At 52.4% G+C, this 21,837-nt stretch overlaps 2 non-coding genes across 2 annotated transcripts; both read left to right on the top strand.

Moving 5' to 3' along the window:
• The first annotated feature begins 1,239 nt into the window (after positions 1 to 1,239).
• trnar-ccu (transfer RNA arginine (anticodon CCU)) lies at positions 1,240 to 1,312 on the top strand. The gene has a single exon. It is a non-coding gene; the product is annotated as a tRNA-Arg (tRNA).
• A 1,592-nt stretch (positions 1,313 to 2,904) lies between these two features.
• Positions 2,905 to 2,977, top strand: trnar-ccu (transfer RNA arginine (anticodon CCU)). The gene has a single exon. It is a non-coding gene; the product is annotated as a tRNA-Arg (tRNA).
• Positions 2,978 to 21,837: the final 18,860 nt, after the last annotated feature.

Consider the following 21,837-nt stretch of genomic DNA (forward strand, 5'->3'; position numbering starts at 1 on the left):
TGGCTTTGGGGAATGCAGGCTGAGAGGATAGTGGTTGGGCCTGGATGGGATGCTCATCAGAGGCTGAGTGTGGACTTGCTGGGGTGAATGGCTTGCCCCCCTCACTCTCGGGTTTTATGAACAAGTTTGGAGCACATGGTCAGAGCTCTGCTGCAGATCGCAGTCAAGGCTTCGCTAAGGGACTGGCATCCAGGTGTGTGTTCATATCCTTCTTTTCCCTGATCTTCCAGAATGTTCTCTAGCTTTGGCCAAAGGGGTCATCAGCTGGGTTCACATCATCCAATGGAGTCACCTTGCCCGTAGCTAGACAACGGATTGACTCAGACTGACACTTCCAGTCATCGAGTCATAGAGATGTACAGCACACAAACACACCCTCGGTCGAACAGATATCCCGACCCAATCTAGTCCCACCTGCCAGCACCCGGCCCATCTCCCTCCAAACTCTTCCTATACGTATACCCATCCAGATGCCTTTGAAATGATGTAATTGTACCAGCCTCGACCACTTCCTCTGGCAGCTCATTCCACACACACACACCACCTTCTGCCTGAAAATGTTGTCCCTTTGGTCTCTTTTATATCTTTTCCCTCTCACCCTAAACCTAAGCCCTCTAGTTCTGGACTCCCACACCCCAGGGAAAAGACCTTGGCTGTTTACCCTATTCATGTTCCTCATGATTTTATAAACCTCTGTATGGTCAGCCCTCAGCCTCCGATGCTTGGATCCTATCCTTAGAGGAAGCGGTATCAGCTTCCACCGCTGTGCCTCTGTGTCCAACCTCATCCGTCCTCTTTTCCAGGTCTCCCAGCTGCTGTTCATGCTTCTGCAGCACGATAGAGATCGGGGCCAGCTTCTCCTCTATCTGCTTAACCAAGATCGCGCGAGATTTGGCCAGGGCCTGGTAGGCAATCGAGCCCAAGGATCCTGCAGGCTGGGCCGGGGGCCTGGCCTCGGACACTGCCCCATCCGTCTTCAACATCTCTGGACGAAGGAAACGCAGGAAAGTTGATTTTTCACAATGTCCTGGGACTCCACAACATTTTCAGACTCCTAGGATATCGCGATGGAACGGATTGGGCGCTTGTGCTGTGGTGCCGAGCTCTGCAACACCATCGTCCGAGATCACCACCATCTTGGATCCTCACAGTGCATTGAGAGGAGAAAATCCACAAAAACACACAATGAGAGGTCAGGGCGCAGTATTTAAAGTCTGCCATGCTGCATGGAACTGTGCAGCTCCAGTGGCCTAATGGATAAGGCACTGGCCTCCTAAGCCAGGGGTTCTGGGTTCAAATCCCATCTGGGGTGTCTGACTCTTCCTTGTCTGTCCTTAATCTGCTTTGCCAACAACTGCTTATCTGCATTCAGTTGATGGGTGGGGTGTTCCCTGTCGCCTTACGCAGCTCTTTTGGGGATCTGCAGGATCAAAGCTGAATTCCCTGAAACAGACAGCACAGACACAATGGCTGAAAACCTGCTGAGAATCTCCTGGGCTGGCATGGTGGCTCAGTGGGTAGCACTGCTGCCTCGCAGCATCGGGGACCTGACTTTGATTCCTCCCTTGGCTTTCTGTTTGTGTCGAGTTTGCACCTTCTCTCCATGGGCTACTGCGGGTGCTTTGCTTTCCTCCCACAGCCCAAAGATGTGCAGGTTCGCTGGATTGGCTTTGGGGAATGCAGGCTGAGAGGATAGTGGTTGGGCCTGGATGGGATGCTCATCAGAGGCTGAGTGTGGACTTGCTGGGGTGAATGGCTTGCCCCCCTCACTCTCGGGCTTTTATGAACAAGTTTGGAGCACATGGTCAGAGCTCTGCTGCAGATCGCAGTCAAGGCTTCGCTAAGGGACTGGCATCCAGGTGTGTGTTCATATCCTTCTTTTCCCTGATCTTCCAGAATGTTCTCTAGCTTTGGCCAAAGGGGTCATCAGCTGGGTTCACATCATCCAATGGAGTCACCTTGCCCGTAGCTAGACAACGGATTGACTCAGACTGACACTTCCAGTCATCGAGTCATAGAGATGTACAGCACACAAACACACCCTCGGTCGAACAGATATCCCGACCCAATCTAGTCCCACCTGCCAGCACCCGGCCCATCTCCCTCCAAACTCTTCCTATACGTATACCCATCCAGATGCCTTTGAAATGATGTAATTGTACCAGCCTCGACCACTTCCTCTGGCAGCTCATTCCACACACACACACCACCTTCTGCCTGAAAATGTTGTCCCTTTGGTCTCTTTTATATCTTTTCCCTCTCACCCTAAACCTAAGCCCTCTAGTTCTGGACTCCCACACCCAGGGAAAAGACCTTGGCTGTTTACCCTATTCATGTTCCTCATGATTTTATAAACCTCTGTATGGTCAGCCCTCAGCCTCCGATGCTTGGATCCTATCCTTAGAGGAAGCGGTATCAGCTTCCACCGCTGTGCCTCTGTGTCCAACCTCATCCGTCCTCTTTTCCAGGTCTCCCAGCTGCTGTTCATGCTTCTGCAGCACGATAGAGATCGGGGCCAGCTTCTCCTCTATCTGCTTAACCAAGATCGCGCGAGATTTGGCCAGGGCCTGGTAGGCAATCGAGCCCAAGGATCCTGCAGGCTGGGCCGGGGGCCTGGCCTCGGACACTGCCCCATCCGTCTTCAACATCTCTGGACGAAGGAAACGCAGGAAAGTTGATTTTTCACAATGTCCTGGGACTCCACAACATTTTCAGACTCCTAGGATATCGCGATGGAACGGATTGTGCGCTTGTGCTGTGGTGCCGAGCTCTGCAACACCATCGTCCGAGATCACCACCATCTTGGATCCTCACAGTGCATTGAGAGGAGAAAATCCACAAAAACACACAATGAGAGGTCAGGGCGCAGTATTTAAAGTCTGCCATGCTGCATGGAACTGTGCAGCTCCAGTGGCCTAATGGATAAGGCACTGGCCTCCTAAGCCAGGGGTTCTGGGTTCAAATCCCATCTGGGGTGTCTGACTCTTCCTTGTCTGTCCTTAATCTGCTTTGCCAACAACTGCTTATCTGCGTTCAGTTGATAGGGTGAGGTGTTCCCTGTCGCCTTACGCAGCCCTTTTGGGGATCTGCAGGATTAAAGCTGAATTCCCTGAAACAGACAGCACAGACACAATGGCTGAAAACCTGCTGAGAATCTCCTGGGGCTGGCATGGTGGCTCAGTGGGTAGCACTGCTGCCTCGCAGCATCGGGGACCTGACTTTGATTCCTCCCTTGGCTTTCTGTTTGTGTAGAGTTTGCACCTTCTCTCCATGGGCTACTGCGGGTGCTTTGCTTTCCTCCCACAGCCCAAAGATGTGCAGGTTCGCTGGATTGGCTTTGGGGAATGCAGGCTGAGAGGATAGTGGTTGGGCCTGGATGGGATGCTCATCAGAGGCTGAGTGTGGACTTGCTGGGGTGAATGGCTTGCCCCCCTCACTCTCGGGCTTTTATGAACAAGTTTGGAGCACATGGTCAGAGCTCTGCTGCAGATCGCAGTCAAGGCTTCGCTAAGGGACTGGCATCCAGATGTGTGTTCATATCCTTCTTTTCCCTGATCTTCCAGAATGTTCTCTAGCTTTGGCCAAAGGGGTCATCAGCTGGGTTCACATCATCCAATGGAGTCACCTTGCCCGTAGCTAGACAACGGATTGACTCAGACTGACACTTCCAGTCATCGAGTCATAGAGATGTACAGCACACAAACACACCCTCGGTCGAACAGATATCCCGACCCAATCTAGTCCCACCTGCCAGCACCCGGCCCATCTCCCTCCAAACTCTTCCTATACGTATACCCATCCAGATGCCTTTGAAATGATGTAATTGTACCAGCCTCGACCACTTCCTCTGGCAGCTCATTCCACACACACACACCACCTTCTGCCTGAAAATGTTGTCCCTTTGGTCTCTTTTATATCTTTTCCCTCTCACCCTAAACCTAAGCCCTCTAGTTCTGGACTCCCACACCCCAGGGAAAAGACCTTGGCTGTTTACCCTATTCATGTTCCTCATGATTTTATAAACCTCTGTATGGTCAGCCCTCAGCCTCCGATGCTTGGATCCTATCCTTAGAGGAAGCGGTATCAGCTTCCACCGCTGTGCCTCTGTGTCCAACCTCATCCGTCCTCTTTTCCAGGTCTCCCAGCTGCTGTTCATGCTTCTGCAGCACGATAGAGATCGGGGCCAGCTTCTCCTCTATCTGCTTAACCAAGATCGCGCGAGTTTTGGCCAGGGCCTGGTAGGCAATCGAGCCCAAGGATCCTGCAGGCTGGGCCGGGGGCCTGGCCTCGGACACTGCCCCATCCGTCTTCAACATCTCTGGACGAAGGAAACGCAGGAAAGTTGATTTTTCACAATGTCCTGGGACTCCACAACATTTTCAGACTCCTAGGATATCGCGATGGAACGGATTGGGCGCTTGTGCTGTGGTGCCGAGCTCTGCAACACGATCGTCCGAGATCACCACCATCTTGGATCCTCACAGTGCATTGAGAGGAGAAAATCCACAAAAACACACAATGAGAGGTCAGGGCGCAGTATTTAAAGTCTGCCATGCTGCATGAAACTGTGCAGCTCCAGTGGCCTAATGGATAAGGCGCTGGCTTCCTAAGCCAGGGGTTCTGGGTTCAAATCCCATCTGGGGTGTCTGACTCTTCCTTGTCTGTCCTTAATCTGCTTTGCCAACAACTGCTTATCTGCATTCAGTTGATGGGTGGGGTGTTCCCTGTCGCCTTACGCAGCCCTTTTGGGGATCTGCAGGATTAAAGCTGAATTCCCTGAAACAGACAGCACAGACACAATGGCTGAAAACCTGCTGAGAATCTCCTGGGGCTGGCATGGTGGCTCAGTGGGTAGCACTGCTGCCTCGCAGCATCGGGGACCTGACTTTGATTCCTCCCTTGGCTTTCTGTTTGTGTCGAGTTTGCACCTTCTCTCCATGGGCTACTGCGGGTGCTTTGCTTTCCTCCCACAGCCCAAAGATGTGCAGGTTCGCTGGATTGGCTTTGGGGAATGCAGGCTGAGAGGATAGTGGTTGGGCCTGGATGGGATGCTCATCAGAGGCTGAGTGTGGACTTGCTGGGGTGAATGGCTTGCCCCCCTCACTCTCGGGCTTTTATGAACAAGTTTGGAGCACATGGTCAGAGCTCTGCTGCAGATCGCAGTCAAGGCTTCGCTAAGGGACTGGCATCCAGATGTGTGTTCATATCCTTCTTTTCCCTGATCTTCCAGAATGTTCTCTAGCTTTGGCCAAAGGAGTCATCAGCTGGGTTCACATCATCCAATGGAGTCACCTTGCCCGTAGCTAGACAACGGATTGACTCAGACTGACACTTCCAGTCATCGAGTCATAGAGATGTACAGCACACAAACACACCCTCGGTCGAACAGATATCCCGACCCAATCTAGTCCCACCTGCCAGCACCCGGCCCATCTCCCTCCAAACTCTTCCTATACGTATACCCATCCAGATGCCTTTGAAATGATGTAATTGTACCAGCCTCGACCACTTCCTCTGGCAGCTCATTCCACACACACACACCACCTTCTGCCTGAAAATGTTGTCCCTTTGGTCTCTTTTATATCTTTTCCCTCTCACCCTAAACCTAAGCCCTCTAGTTCTGGACTCCCACCCCAGGGAAAAGACCTTGGCTGTTTACCCTATTCATGTTCCTCATGATTTTATAAACCTCTGTATGGTCAGCCCTCAGCCTCCGATGCTTGGATCCTATCCTTAGAGGAAGCGGTATCAGCTTCCACCGCTGTGCCTCTGTGTCCAACCTCATCCGTCCTCTTTTCCAGGTCTCCCAGCTGCTGTTCATGCTTCTGCAGCACGATAGAGATCGGGGCCAGCTTCTCCTCTATCTGCTTAACCAAGATCGCGCGAGATTTGGCCAGGGCCTGGTAGGCAATCGAGCCCAAGGATCCTGCAGGCTGGGCCGGGGGCCTGGCCTCGGACACTGCCCCATCCGTCTTCAACATCTCTGGACGAAGGAAACGCAGGAAAGTTGATTTTTCACAATGTCCTGGGACTCCACAACATTTTCAGACTCCTAGGATATCGCGATGGAACGGATTGGGCGCTTGTGCTGTGGTGCCGAGCTCTGCAACACCATCGTCCGAGATCACCACCATCTTGGATCCTCACAGTGCATTGAGAGGAGAAAATCCACAAAAACACACAATGAGAGGTCAGGGCGCAGTATTTAAAGTCTGCCATGCTGCATGAAACTGTGCAGCTCCAGTGGCCTAATGGATAAGGCGCTGGCTTCCTAAGCCAGGGGTTCTGGGTTCAAGTCCCATCTGGGTGTCTGACTCTTCCTTGTCTGTCCTTAATCTGCTTTGCCAACAACTGCTTATCTGCATTCAGTGGATGGGGTGTTCCCTGTCGCCTTACGCAGCCCTTTTGGGGATCTGCAGGATTAAAGCTGAATTCCCTGAAACAGACAGCACAGACACAATGGCTGAAAACCTGCTGAGAATCTCCTGGGGCTGGCATGGTGGCTCAGTGGGTAGCACTGCTGCCTCGCAGCATCGGGGACCTGACTTTGATTCCTCCCTTGGCTTTCTGTTTGTGTCGAGTTTGCACCTTCTCTCCATGGGCTACTGCGGGTGCTTTGCTTTCCTCCCACAGCCCAAAGATGTGCAGGTTCGCTGGATTGGCTTTGGGGAATGCAGGCTGAGAGGATAGTGGTTGGGCCTGGATGGGATGCTCATCAGAGGCTGAGTGTGGACTTGCTGGGGTGAATGGCTTGCCCCCCTCACTCTCGGGCTTTTATGAACAAGTTTGGAGCACATGGTCAGAGCTCTGCTGCAGATCGCAGTCAAGGCTTCGCTAAGGGACTGGCATCCAGATGTGTGTTCATATCCTTCTTTTCCCTGATCTTCCAGAATGTTCTCTAGCTTTGGCCAAAGGAGTCATCAGCTGGGTTCACATCATCCAATGGAGTCACCTTGCCCGTAGCTAGACAACGGATTGACTCAGACTGACACTTCCAGTCATCGAGTCATAGAGATGTACAGCACACAAACACACCCTCGGTCGAACAGATATCCCGACCCAATCTAGTCCCACCTGCCAGCACCCGGCCCATCTCCCTCCAAACTCTTCCTATACGTATACCCATCCAGATGCCTTTGAAATGATGTAATTGTACCAGCCTCGACCACTTCCTCTGGCAGCTCATTCCACACACACACACCACCTTCTGCCTGAAAATGTTGTCCCTTTGGTCTCTTTTATATCTTTTCCCTCTCACCCTAAACCTAAGCCCTCTAGTTCTGGACTCCCACACCCAGGGAAAAGACCTTGGCTGTTTACCCTATTCATGTTCCTCATGATTTTATAAACCTCTGTATGGTCAGCCCTCAGCCTCCGATGCTTGGATCCTATCCTTAGAGGAAGCGGTATCAGCTTCCACCGCTGTGCCTCTGTGTCCAACCTCATCCGTCCTCTTTTCCAGGTCTCCCAGCTGCTGTTCATGCTTCTGCAGCACGATAGAGATCGGGGCCAGCTTCTCCTCTATCTGCTTAACCAAGATCGCGCGAGATTTGGCCAGGGCCTGGTAGGCAATCGAGCCCAAGGATCCTGCAGGCTGGGCCGGGGGCCTGGCCTCGGACACTGCCCCATCCGTCTTCAACATCTCTGGACGAAGGAAACGCAGGAAAGTTGATTTTTCACAATGTCCTGGGACTCCACAACATTTTCAGACTCCTAGGATATCGCGATGGAACGGATTGGGCGCTTGTGCTGTGGTGCCGAGCTCTGCAACACCATCGTCCGAGATCACCACCATCTTGGATCCTCACAGTGCATTGAGAGGAGAAAATCCACAAAAACACACAATGAGAGGTCAGGGCGCAGTATTTAAAGTCTGCCATGCTGCATGAAACTGTGCAGCTCCAGTGGCCTAATGGATAAGGCACTGGCTCCTAAGCCAGGGGTTCTGGGTTCAAATCCCATCTGGGGTGTCTGACTCTTCCTTGTCTGTCCTTAATCTGCTTTGCCAACAACTGCTTATCTGCATTCAGTTGATGGGTGGGGTGTTCCCTGTCGCCTTATGCAGCTCTTTTGGGGATCTGCAGGATCAAAGCTGAATTCCCTGAAACAGACAGCACAGACACAATGGCTGAAAACCTGCTGAGAATCGCCTGGGGCTGGCATGGTGGCTCAGTGGGTAGCACTGCTGCCTCGCAGCATCGGGGACCTGACTTTGATTCCTCCCTTGGCTTTCTGTTTGTGTCGAGTTTGCACCTTCTCTCCATGGGCTACTGCGGGTGCTTTGCTTTCCTCCCACAGCCCAAAGATGTGCAGGTTCGCTGGATTGGCTTTGGGGAATGCAGGCTGAGAGGATAGTGGTTGGGCCTGGATGGGATGCTCATCAGAGGCTGAGTGTGGACTTGCTGGGGTGAATGGCTTGCCCCCCTCACTCTCGGGCTTTTATGAACAAGTTTGGAGCACATGGTCAGAGCTCTGCTGCAGATCGCAGTCAAGGCTTCGCTAAGGGACTGGCATCCAGATGTGTGTTCATATCCTTCTTTTCCCTGATCTTCCAGAATGTTCTCTAGCTTTGGCCAAAGGAGTCATCAGCTGGGTTCACATCATCCAATGGAGTCACCTTGCCCGTAGCTAGACAACGGATTGACTCAGACTGACACTTCCAGTCATCGAGTCATAGAGATGTACAGCACACAAACACACCCTCGGTCGAACAGATATCCCGACCCAATCTAGTCCCACCTGCCAGCACCCGGCCCATCTCCCTCCAAACACTTCCTAGACGTATACCCATCCAGATGCCTTTGAAATGATGTAATTGTACCAGCCTCGACCACTTCCTCTGGCAGCTCATTCCACACACACACACCACCTTCTGCCTGAAAATGTTGTCCCTTTGGTCTCTTTTATATCTTTTCCCTCTCACCCTAAACCTAAGCCCTCTAGTTCTGGACTCCCACACCCAGGGAAAAGACCTTGGCTGTTTACCCTATTCATGTTCCTCATGATTTTATAAACCTCTGTATGGTCAGCCCTCAGCCTCCGATGCTTGGATCCTATCCTTAGAGGAAGCGGTATCAGCTTCCACCGCTGTGCCTCTGTGTCCAACCTCATCCGTCCTCTTTTCCAGGTCTCCCAGCTGCTGTTCATGCTTCTGCAGCACGATAGAGATCGGGGCCAGCTTCTCCTCTATCTGCTTAACCAAGATCGCGCGAGATTTGGCCAGGGCCTGGTAGGCAATCGAGCCCAAGGATCCTGCAGGCTGGGCCGGGGGCCTGGCCTCGGACACTGCCCCATCCGTCTTCAACATCTCTGGACGAAGGAAACGCAGGAAAGTTGATTTTTCACAATGTCCTGGGACTCCACAACATTTTCAGACTCCTAGGATATCGCGATGGAACGGATTGGGCGCTTGTGCTGTGGTGCCGAGCTCTGCAACACCATCGTCCGAGATCACCACCATCTTGGATCCTCACAGTGCATTGAGAGGAGAAAATCCACAAAAACACACAATGAGAGGTCAGGGCGCAGTATTTAAAGTCTGCCATGCTGCATGAAACTGTGCAGCTCCAGTGGCCTAATGGATAAGGCACTGGCTCCTAAGCCAGGGGTTCTGGGTTCAAATCCCATCTGGGGTGTCTGACTCTTCCTTGTCTGTCCTTAATCTGCTTTGCCAACAACTGCTTATCTGCATTCAGTTGATGGGATGGGGTGTTCCCTGTCGCCTTACGCAGCCCTTTTGGGGATCTGCAGGATTAAAGCTGAATTCCCTGAAACAGACAGCACAGACACAATGGCTGAAAACCTGCTGAGAATCTCCTGGGGCTGGCATGGTGGCTCAGTGGGTAGCACTGCTGCCTCGCAGCATCGGGGACCTGACTTTGATTCCTCCCTTGGCTTTCTGTTTGTGTCGAGTTTGCACCTTCTCTCCATGGGCTACTGCGGGTGCTTTGCTTTCCTCCCACAGCCCAAAGATGTGCAGGTTCGCTGGATTGGCTTTGGGGAATGCAGGCTGAGAGGATAGTGGTTGGGCCTGGATGGGATGCTCATCAGAGGCTGAGTGTGGACTTGCTGGGGTGAATGGCTTGCCCCCCTCACTCTCGGGTTTTATGAACAAGTTTGGAGCACATGGTCAGAGCTCTGCTGCAGATCGCAGTCAAGGCTTCGCTAAGGGACTGGCATCCAGATGTGTGTTCATATCCTTCTTTTCCCTGATCTTCCAGAATGTTCTCTAGCTTTGGCCAAAGGAGTCATCAGCTGGGTTCACATCATCCAATGGAGTCACCTTGCCCGTAGCTAGACAACGGATTGACTCAGACTGACACTTCCAGTCATCGAGTCATAGAGATGTACAGCACACAAACACACCCTCGGTCGAACAGATATCCCGACCCAATCTAGTCCCACCTGCCAGCACCCGGCCCATCTCCCTCCAAACACTTCCTATACGTATACCCATCCAGATGCCTTTGAAATGATGTAATTGTACCAGCCTCGACCACTTCCTCTGGCAGCTCATTCCACACACACACACCACCTTCTGCCTGAAAATGTTGTCCCTTTGGTCTCTTTTATATCTTTTCCCTCTCACCCTAAACCTAAGCCCTCTAGTTCTGGACTCCCACACCCCAGGGAAAAGACCTTGGCTGTTTACCCTATTCATGTTCCTCATGATTTTATAAACCTCTGTATGGTCAGCCCTCAGCCTCCGATGCTTGGATCCTATCCTTAGAGGAAGCGGTATCAGCTTCCACCGCTGTGCCTCTGTGTCCAACCTCATCCGTCCTCTTTTCCAGGTCTCCCAGCTGCTGTTCATGCTTCTGCAGCACGATAGAGATCGGGGCCAGCTTCTCCTCTATCTGCTTAACCAAGATCGCGCGAGATTTGGCCAGGGCCTGGTAGGCAATCGAGCCCAAGGATCCTGCAGGCTGGGCCGGGGGCCTGGCCTCGGACACTGCCCCATCCGTCTTCAACATCTCTGGACGAAGGAAACGCAGGAAAGTTGATTTTTCACAATGTCCTGGGACTCCACAACATTTTCAGACTCCTAGGATATCGCGATGGAACGGATTGGGCGCTTGTGCTGTGGTGCCGAGCTCTGCAACACCATCGTCCGAGATCACCACCATCTTGGATCCTCACAGTGCATTGAGAGGAGAAAATCCACAAAAACACACAATGAGAGGTCAGGGCGCAGTATTTAAAGTCTGCCATGCTGCATGAAACTGTGCAGCTCCAGTGGCCTAATGGATAAGGCGCTGGCTTCCTAAGCCAGGGGTTCTGGGTTCAAATCCCATCTGGGGTGTCTGACTCTTCCTTGTCTGTCCTTAATCTGCTTTGCCAACAACTGCTTATCTGCGTTCAGTTGATGGGATGGGGTGTTCCCTGTCGCCTTACGCAGCCCTTTTGGGGATCTGCAGGATTAAAGCTGAATTCCCTGAAAGAGACTGCACAGACACAATGGCTGAAAACCTGCTGAGAATCTCCTGGGGCTGGCATGGTGGCTCAGTGGGTAGCACTGCTGCCTCGCAGCATCGGGGACCTGACTTTGATTCCTCCCTTGGCTTTCTGTTTGTGTCGAGTTTGCACCTTCTCTCCATGGGCTACTGCGGGTGCTTTGCTTTCCTCCCACAGCCCAAAGATGTGCAGGTTCGCTGGATTGGCTTTGGGGAATGCAGGCTGAGAGGATAGTGGTTGGGCCTGGATGGGATGCTCATCAGAGGCTGAGTGTGGACTTGCTGGGGTGAATGGCTTGCCCCCCTCACTCTCGGGTTTTTATGAACAAGTTTGGAGCACATGGTCAGAGCTCTGCTGCAGATCGCAGTCAAGGCTTCGCTAAGGGACTGGCATCCAGATGTGTGTTCATATCCTTCTTTTCCCTGATCTTCCAGAATGTTCTCTAGCTTTGGCCAAAGGAGTCATCAGCTGGGTTCACATCATCCAATGGAGTCACCTTGCCCGTAGCTAGACAACGGATTGACTCAGACTGACACTTCCAGTCATCGAGTCATAGAGATGTACAGCACACAAACACACCCTCGGTCGAACAGATATCCCGACCCAATCTAGTCCCACCTGCCAGCACCCGGCCCATCTCCCTCCAAACTCTTCCTATACGTATACCCATCCAGATGCCTTTGAAATGATGTAATTGTACCAGCCTCGACCACTTCCTCTGGCAGCTCATTCCACACACACACACCACCTTCTGCCTGAAAATGTTGTCCCTTTGGTCTCTTTTATATCTTTTCCCTCTCACCCTAAACCTAAGCCCTCTAGTTCTGGACTCCCACACCCCAGGGAAAAGACCTTGGCTGTTTACCCTATTCATGTTCCTCATGATTTTATAAACCTCTGTATGGTCAGCCCTCAGCCTCCGATGCTTGGATCCTATCCTTAGAGGAAGCGGTATCAGCTTCCACCGCTGTGCCTCTGTGTCCAACCTCATCCGTCCTCTTTTCCAGGTCTCCCAGCTGCTGTTCATGCTTCTGCAGCACGATAGAGATCGGGGCCAGCTTCTCCTCTATCTGCTTAACCAAGATCGCGCGAGATTTGGCCAGGGCCTGGTAGGCAATCGAGCCCAAGGATCCTGCAGGCTGGGCCGGGGGCCTGGCCTCGGACACTGCCCCATCCGTCTTCAACATCTCTGGACGAAGGAAACGCAGGAAAGTTGATTTTTCACAATGTCCTGGGACTCCACAACATTTTCAGACTCCTAGGATATCGCGATGGAACGGATTGGGCGCTTGTGCTGTGGTGCCGAGCTCTGCAACACGATCGTCCGAGATCACCACCATCTTGGATCCTCACAGTGCATTGAGAGGAGAAAATCCACAAAAACACACAATGAGAGGTCAGGGCGCAGTATTTAAAGTCTGCCATGCTGCGTGAAACTGTGCAGCTCCAGTGGCCTAATGGATAAGGCACTGGCTTCCTAAGCCAGGGGTTCTGGGTTCAAGTCCCATCTGGGGTGTCTGACTCTTCCTTGTCTGTCCTTAATCTGCTTCGCCAACAACTGCTTATCTGCGTTCAGTTGATGGGATGGGGTGTTCCCTGTCGCCTTATGCAGCCCTTTTGGGGATCTGCAGGATCAAAGCTGAATTCCCTGAAACAGACAGCACAGACACAATGGCTGAAAACCTGCTGAGAATCTCCTGGGGCTGGCATGGTGGCTCAGTGGGTAGCACTGCTGCCTCGCAGCATCGGGGACCTGACTTTGATTCCTCCCTTGGCTTTCTGTTTGTGTCGAGTTTGCACCTTCTCTCCATGGGCTACTGCGGGTGCTTTGCTTTCCTCCCACAGCCCAAAGATGTGCAGGTTCGCTGGATTGGCTTTGGGGAATGCAGGCTGAGAGGATAGTGGTTGGGCCTGGATGGGATGCTCATCAGAGGCTGAGTGTGGACTTGCTGGGGTGAATGGCTTGCCCCCCTCACTCTCGGGTTTTTATGAACAAGTTTGGAGCACATGGTCAGAGCTCTGCTGCAGATCGCAGTCAAGGCTTCGCTAAGGGACTGGCATCCAGATGTGTGTTCATATCCTTCTTTTCCCTGATCTTCCAGAATGTTCTCTAGCTTTGGCCAAAGGAGTCATCAGCTGGGTTCACATCATCCAATGGAGTCACCTTGCCCGTAGCTAGACAACGGATTGACTCAGACTGACACTTCCAGTCATCGAGTCATAGAGATGTACAGCACACAAACACACCCTCGGTCGAACAGATATCCCGACCCAATCTAGTCCCACCTGCCAGCACCCGGCCCATCTCCCTCCAAACTCTTCCTATACGTATACCCATCCAGATGCCTTTGAAATGATGTAATTGTACCAGCCTCGACCACTTCCTCTGGCAGCTCATTCCACACACACACACCACCTTCTGCCTGAAAATGTTGTCCCTTTGGTCTCTTTTATATCTTTTCCCTCTCACCCTAAACCTAAGCCCTCTAGTTCTGGACTCCCACACCCCAGGGAAAAGACCTTGGCTGTTTACCCTATTCATGTTCCTCATGATTTTATAAACCTCTGTATGGTCAGCCCTCAGCCTCCGATGCTTGGATCCTATCCTTAGAGGAAGCGGTATCAGCTTCCACCGCTGTGCCTCTGTGTCCAACCTCATCCGTCCTCTTTTCCAGGTCTCCCAGCTGCTGTTCATGCTTCTGCAGCACGATAGAGATCGGGGCCAGCTTCTCCTCTATCTGCTTAACCAAGATCGCGCGAGATTTGGCCAGGGCCTGGTAGGCAATCGAGCCCAAGGATCCTGCAGGCTGGGCCGGGGGCCTGGCCTCGGACACTGCCCCATCCGTCTTCAACATCTCTGGACGAAGGAAACGCAGGAAAGTTGATTTTTCACAATGTCCTGGGACTCCACAACATTTTCAGACTCCTAGGATATCGCGATGGAACGGATTGGGCGCTTGTGCTGTGGTGCCGAGCTCTGCAACACCATCGTCCGAGATCACCACCATCTTGGATCCTCACAGTGCATTGAGAGGAGAAAATCCACAAAAACACACAATGAGAGGTCAGGGCGCAGTATTTAAAGTCTGCCATGCTGCATGGAACTGTGCAGCTCCAGTGGCCTAATGGATAAGGCGCTGCCTTCCTAAGCCAGGGGTTCTGGGTTCAAATCCCATCTGGGGTGTCTGACTCTTCCTTGTCTGTCCTTAATCTGCTTCGCCAACAACTGCTTATCTGCATTCAGTTGATGGGATGGGTTGTTCTCTCTCGCCTTACGCAGCACTTTTGGGGATCTGCAGGATTAAAGCTGAATTCCCTGAAACAGACAGCACAGACACAATGGCTGAAAACCTGCTGAGAATCTCCTGGGGCTGGCATGGTGGCTCAGTGGGTAGCACTGCTGCCTCGCAGCATCGGGGACCTGACTTTGATTCCTCCCTTGGCTTTCTGTTTGTGTCGAGTTTGCACCTTCTCTCCATGGGCTACTGCGGGTGCTTTGCTTTCCTCCCACAGCCCAAAGATGTGCAGGTTCGCTGGATTGGCTTTGGGGAATGCAGGCTGAGAGGATAGTGGTTGGGCCTGGATGGGATGCTCATCAGAGGCTGAGTGTGGACTTGCTGGGGTGAATGGCTTGCCCCCCTCACTCTCGGGTTTTTATGAACAAGTTTGGAGCACATGGTCAGAGCTCTGCTGCAGATCGCAGTCAAGGCTTCGCTAAGGGACTGGCATCCAGATGTGTGTTCATATCCTTCTTTTCCCTGATCTTCCAGAATGTTCTCTAGCTTTGGCCAAAGGAGTCATCAGCTGGGTTCACATCATCCAATGGAGTCACCTTGCCCGTAGCTAGACAACGGATTGACTCAGACTGACACTTCCAGTCATCGAGTCATAGAGATGTACAGCACACAAACACACCCTCGGTCGAACAGATATCCCGACCCAATCTAGTCCCACCTGCCAGCACCCGGCCCATCTCCCTCCAAACACTTCCTATACGTATACCCATCCAGATGCCTTTGAAATGATGTAATTGTACCAGCCTCGACCACTTCCTCTGGCAGCTCATTCCACACACACACACCACCTTCTGCCTGAAAATGTTGTCCCTTTGGTCTCTTTTATATCTTTTCCCTCTCACCCTAAACCTAAGCCCTCTAGTTCTGGACTCCCACACCCCAGGGAAAAGACCTTGGCTGTTTACCCTATTCATGTTCCTCATGATTTTATAAACCTCTGTATGGTCAGCCCTCAGCCTCCGATGTTTGGATCCTATCCTTAGAGGAAGCGGTATCAGCTTCCACCGCTGTGCCTCTGTGTCCAACCTCATCCGTCCTCTTTTCCAGGTCTCCCAGCTGCTGTTCATGCTTCTGCAGCACGATAGAGATCGGGGCCAGCTTCTCCTCTATCTGCTTAACCAAGATCGCGCGAGATTTGGCCAGGGCCTGGTAGGCAATCGAGCCCAAGGATCCTGCAGGCTGGGCCGGGGGCCTGGCCTCGGACACTGCCCCATCCGTCTTCAACATCTCTGGACGAAGGAAACGCAGGAAAGTTGATTTTTCACAATGTCCTGGGACTCCACAACATTTTCAGACTCCTAGGATATCGCGATGGAACGGATTGGGCGCTTGTGATGTGGTGCCGAGCTCTGCAACACGATCGTCCGAGATCACCACCATCTTGGATCCTCACAGTGCATTGAGAGGAGAAAATCCACAAAAACACACAATGAGAGGTCAGGGCGCAGTATTTAAAGTCTGCCATGCTGCGTGAAATTGTGCAGCTCCAGTGGCCTAATGGATAAGGCGCTGGCTTCCTAAGCCAGGGGTTCTGGGTTCAAGTCCCATCTGGGTGTCTGACTCTTCCTTGTCTGTCCTTAATCTGCTTTGCCAACAACTGCTTATCTGCATTCAGTTGATGGGATGGGGTGTTCCCTGTCGCCTTACGCAGCCCTTTTGGGGATCTGCAGGATTAAAGCTGAATTCCCTGAAACAGACAGCACAGACACAATGGCTGAAAACCTGCTGAGAATCTCCTGGGGCTGGCATGGTGGCTCAGTGGGTAGCACTGCTGCCTCGCAGCATCGGGGACCTGACTTTGATTCCTCCCTTGGCTTTCTGTTTGTGTCGAGTTTGCACCTTCTCTCCATGGGCTACTGCGGGTGCTTTGCTTTCCTCCCACAGCCCAAAGATGTGCAGGTTCGCTGGATTGGCTTTGGGGAATGCAGGCTGAGAGGATAGTGGTTGGGCCTGGATGGGATGCTCATCAGAGGCTGAGTGTGGACTTGCTGGGGTGAATGGCTTGCCCCCCTCACTCTCGGGCTTTTTATGAACAAGTTTGGAGCACATGGTCAGAGCTCTGCTGCAGATCGCAGTCAAGGCTTCGCTAAGGGACTGGCATCCAGATGTGTGTTCATATCCTTCTTTTCCCTGATCTTCCAGAATGTTCTCTAGCTTTGGCCAAAGGAGTCATCAGCTGGGTTCACATCATCCAATGGAGTCACCTTGCCCGTAGCTAGACAACGGATTGACTCAGACTGACACTTCCAGTCATCGAGTCATAGAGATGTACAGCACACAAACACACCCTCGGTCGAACAGATATCCCGACCCAATCTAGTCCCACCTGCCAGCACCCGGCCCATCTCCCTCCAAACACTTCCTATACGTATACCCATCCAGATGCCTTTGAAATGATGTAATTGTACCAGCCTCGACCACTTCCTCTGGCAGCTCATTCCACACACACACACCACCTTCTGCCTGAAAATGTTGTCCCTTTGGTCTCTTTTATATCTTTTCCCTCTCACCCTAAACCTAAGCCCTCTAGTTCTGGACTCCCACACCCCAGGGAAAAGACCTTGGCTGTTTACCCTATTCATGTTCCTCATGATTTTATAAACCTCGGTATGGTCAGCCCTCAGCCTCCGATGCTTGGATCCTATCCTTAGAGGAAGCGGTATCAGCTTCCACCGCTGTGCCTCTGTGTCCAACCTCATCCGTCCTCTTTTCCAGGTCTCCCAGCTGCTGTTCATGCTTCTGCAGCACGATAGAGATCGGGGCCAGCTTCTCCTCTATCTGCTTAACCAAGATCGCGCGAGATTTGGCCAGGGCCTGGTAGGCAATCGAGCCCAAGGATCCTGCAGGCTGGGCCGGGGGCCTGGCCTCGGACACTGCCCCATCCGTCTTCAACATCTCTGGACGAAGGAAACGCAGGAAAGTTGATTTTTCACAATGTCCTGGGACTCCACAACATTTTCAGACTCCTAGGATATCGCGATGGAACGGATTGGGCGCTTGTGCTGTGGTGCCGAGCTCTGCAACACCATCGTCCGAGATCACCACCATCTTGGATCCTCACAGTGCATTGAGAGGAGAAAATCCACAAAAACACACAATGAGAGGTCAGGGCGCAGTATTTAAAGTCTGCCATGCTGCCTGGAACTGTGCAGCTCCAGTGGCCTAATGGATAAGGCACTGGCTTCCTAAGCCAGGGGTTCTGGGTTCAAGACCCATCTGGGGTGTCTGACTCTTCCTTGTCTGTCCTTAATCTGCTTTGCCAACGACTGCTTATCTGCATTCAGTTGATGGGTGGGGTGTTCCCTGTCGCCTTACGCAGCCCTTTTGGGGATCTGCAGGATTAAAGCTGAATTCCCTGAAACAGACAGCACAGACACAATGGCTGAAAACCTGCTGAGAATCTCCTGGGGCTGGCATGGTGGCTCAGTGGGTAGCACTGCTGCCTCGCAGCATCGGGGACCTGACTTTGATTCCTCCCTTGGCTTTCTGTTTGTGTCGAGTCTGCACCTTCTCTCCATGGGGTACTGCGGGTGCTTTGCTTTCCTCCCACAGCCCAAAGATGTGCAGGTTCGCTGGATTGGCTTTGGGGAATGCAGGCTGAGAGGATAGTGGTTGGGCCTGGATGGGATGCTCATCAGAGGCTGAGTGTGGACTTGCTGGGGTGAATGGCTTGCCCCCCTCACTCTCGGGTTTTATGAACAAGTTTGGAGCACATGGTCAGAGCTCTGCTGCAGATCGCAGTCAAGGCTTCGCTAAGGGACTGGCATCCAGGTGTGTGTTCATATCCTTCTTTTCCCTGATCTTCCAGAATGTTCTCTAGCTTTGGCCAAAGGGGTCATCAGCTGGGTTCACATCATCCAATGGAGTCACCTTGCCCGTAGCTAGACAACGGATTGACTCAGACTGACACTTCCAGTCATCGAGTCATAGAGATGTACAGCACACAAACACACCCTCGGTCGAACAGATATCCCGACCCAATCTAGTCCCACCTGCCAGCACCCGGCCCATCTCCCTCCAAACACTTCCTATACGTATACCCATCCAGATGCCTTTGAAATGATGTAATTGTACCAGCCTCGACCACTTCCTCTGGCAGCTCATTCCACACACACACACACCACCTTCTGCCTGAAAATGTTGTCCCTTTGGTCTCTTTTATATCTTTTCCCACTCACCCTAAACCTAAGCCCTCTAGTTCTGGACTCCCACACCCCAGGGAAAAGACCTTGGCTGTTTACCCTATTCATGTTCCTCATGATTTTATAAACCTCTGTATGGTCAGCCCTCAGCCTCCGATGCTTGGATCTTATCCTTAGAGGAAGCGGTATCAGCTTCCACCGCTGTGCCTCTGTGTCCAACCTCATCCGTCCTCTTTTCCAGGTCTCCCAGCTGCTGTTCATGCTTCTGCAGCACGATAGAGATCGGGGCCAGCTTCTCCTCTATCTGCTTAACCAAGATCGCGCGAGATTTGGCCAGGGCCTGGTAGGCAATCGAGCCCAAGGATCCTGCAGGCTGGGCCGGGGGCCTGGCCTCGGACACTGCCCCATCCGTCTTCAACATCTCTGGACGAAGGAAACGCAGGAAAGTTGATTTTTCACAATGTCCTGGGACTCCACAACATTTTCAGACTCCTAGGATATCGCGATGGAACGGATTGGGCGCTTGTGCTGTGGTGCCGAGCTCTGCAACACCATCGTCCGAGATCACCACCATCTTGGATCCTCACAGTGCATTGAGAGGAGAAAATCCACAAAAACACACAATGAGAGGTCAGGGCGCAGTATTTAAAGTCTGCCATGCTGCATGGAACTGTGCAGCTCCAGTGGCCTAATGGATAAGGCACTGGCTTCCTAAGCCAGGGGTTCTGGGTTCAAGTCCCATCTGGGGTGTCTGACTCTTCCTTGTCTGTCCTTAATCTGCTTCGCCAACAACTGCTTATCTGCATTCAGTTGATGGGTGGGGTGTTCCCTGTCGCCTTATGCAGCCCTTTTGGGGATCTGCAGGATCAAAGCTGAATTCCCTGAAACAGACAGCACAGACACAATGGCTGAAAACCTGCTGAGAATCTCCTGGGGCTGGCATGGTGGCTCAGTGGGTAGCACTGCTGCCTCGCAGCATCGGGGACCTGACTTTGATTCCTCCCTTGGCTTTCTGTTTGTGTCGAGTTTGCACCTTCTCTCCATGGGCTACTGCGGGTGCTTTGCTTTCCTCCCACAGCCCAAAGATGTGCAGGTTCGCTGGATTGGCTTTGGGGAATGCAGGCTGAGAGGATAGTGGTTGGGCCTGGATGGGATGCTCATCAGAGGCTGAGTGTGGACTTGCTGGGGTGAATGGCTTGCCCCCCTCACTCTCGGGTTTTTATGAACAAGTTTGGAGCACATGGTCAGAGCTCTGCTGCAGATCGCAGTCAAGGCTTCGCTAAGGGACTGGTATCCAGGTGTGTGTTCATATCCTTCTTTTCCCTGATCTTCCAGAATGTTCTCTAGCTTTGGCCAAAGGGGTCATCAGCTGGGTTCACACCATCCAATGGACTCACCTTGCCCGTAGCTAGACAACGGATTGACTCAGACTGACACTTCCAGTCATCGAGTCATAGAGATGTACAGCACACAAACACACCCTCGGTCGAACAGATATCCCGACCCAATCTAGTCCCACCTGCCAGCACCCGGCCCATCTCCCTCCAAACACTTCCTATACGTATACCCATCCAGATGCCTTTGAAATGATGTAATTGTACCAGCCTCGACCACTTCCTCTGGCAGCTCATTCCACACACACACACCACCTTCTGCCTGAAAATGTTGTCCCTTTGGTCTCTTTTATATCTTTTCCCTCTCACCCTAAACCTAAGCCCTCTAGTTCTGGACTCCCACACCCCAGGGAAAAGACCTTGGCTGTTTACCCTATTCATGTTCCTCATGATTTTATAAACCTCTGTATGGTCAGCCCTCAGCCTCCGATGCTTGGATCCTATCCTTAGAGGAAGCGGTATCAGCTTCCACCGCTGTGCCTCTGTGTCCAACCTCATCCGTCCTCTTTTCCAGGTCTCCCAGCTGCTGTTCATGCTTCTGCAGCACGATAGAGATCGGGGCCAGCTTCTCCTCTATCTGCTTAACCAAGATCGCGCGAGATTTGGCCAGGGCCTGGTAGGCAATCGAGCCCAAGGATCCTGCAGGCTGGGCCGGGGGCCTGGCCTCGGACACTGCCCCATCCGTCTTCAACATCTCTGGACGAAGGAAACGCAGGAAAGTTGATTTTTCACAATGTCCTGGGACTCCACAACATTTTCAGACTCCTAGGATATCGCGATGGAACGGATTGGGCGCTTGTGCTGTGGTGCCGAGCTCTGCAACACCATCGTCCGAGATCACCACCATCTTGGATCCTCACAGTGCATTGAGAGGAGAAAATCCACAAAAACACACAATGAGAGGTCAGGGCGCAGTATTTAAAGTCTGCCATGCTGCGTGGAACTGTGCAGCTCCAGTGGCCTAATGGATAAGGCACTGGCCTCCTAAGCCAGGGGTTCTGGGTTCAAATCCTATCTGGGGTGTCTGACTCTTCCTTGTCTGTCCTTAATCTGCTTTGCCAACAACTGCTTATCTGCATTCAGTTGATGGGTGGGGTGTTCCCTGTCTCCTTATGCAGCCCTTTTGGGGATCTGCAGGATTAAAGCTGAATTCCCTGAAACAGACAGCACAGACACAATGGCTGAAAACCTGCTGAGAATCTCCTGGGGCTGGCATGGTGGCTCAGTGGGTAGCACTGCTGCCTCGCAGCATCGGGGACCTGACTTTGATTCCTCCCTTGGCTTTCTGTTTGTGTCGAGTCTGCACCTTCTCTCCATGGGGTACTGCGGGTGCTTTGCTTTCCTCCCACAGCCCAAAGATGTGCAGGTTCGCTGGATTGGCTTTGGGGAATGCAGGCTGAGAGGATAGTGGTTGGGCCTGGATGGGATGCTCATCAGAGGCTGAGTGTGGACTTGCTGGGGTGAATGGCTTGCCCCCCTCACTCTCGGGTTTTATGAACAAGTTTGGAGCACATGGTCAGAGCTCTGCTGCAGATCGCAGTCAAGGCTTCG

This window comes from Hemiscyllium ocellatum, unplaced genomic scaffold (genome assembly GCF_020745735.1).
Source record: "Hemiscyllium ocellatum isolate sHemOce1 unplaced genomic scaffold, sHemOce1.pat.X.cur. scaffold_1696_pat_ctg1, whole genome shotgun sequence".
Taxonomy (NCBI): Eukaryota; Metazoa; Chordata; class Chondrichthyes; order Orectolobiformes; family Hemiscylliidae; genus Hemiscyllium; species Hemiscyllium ocellatum.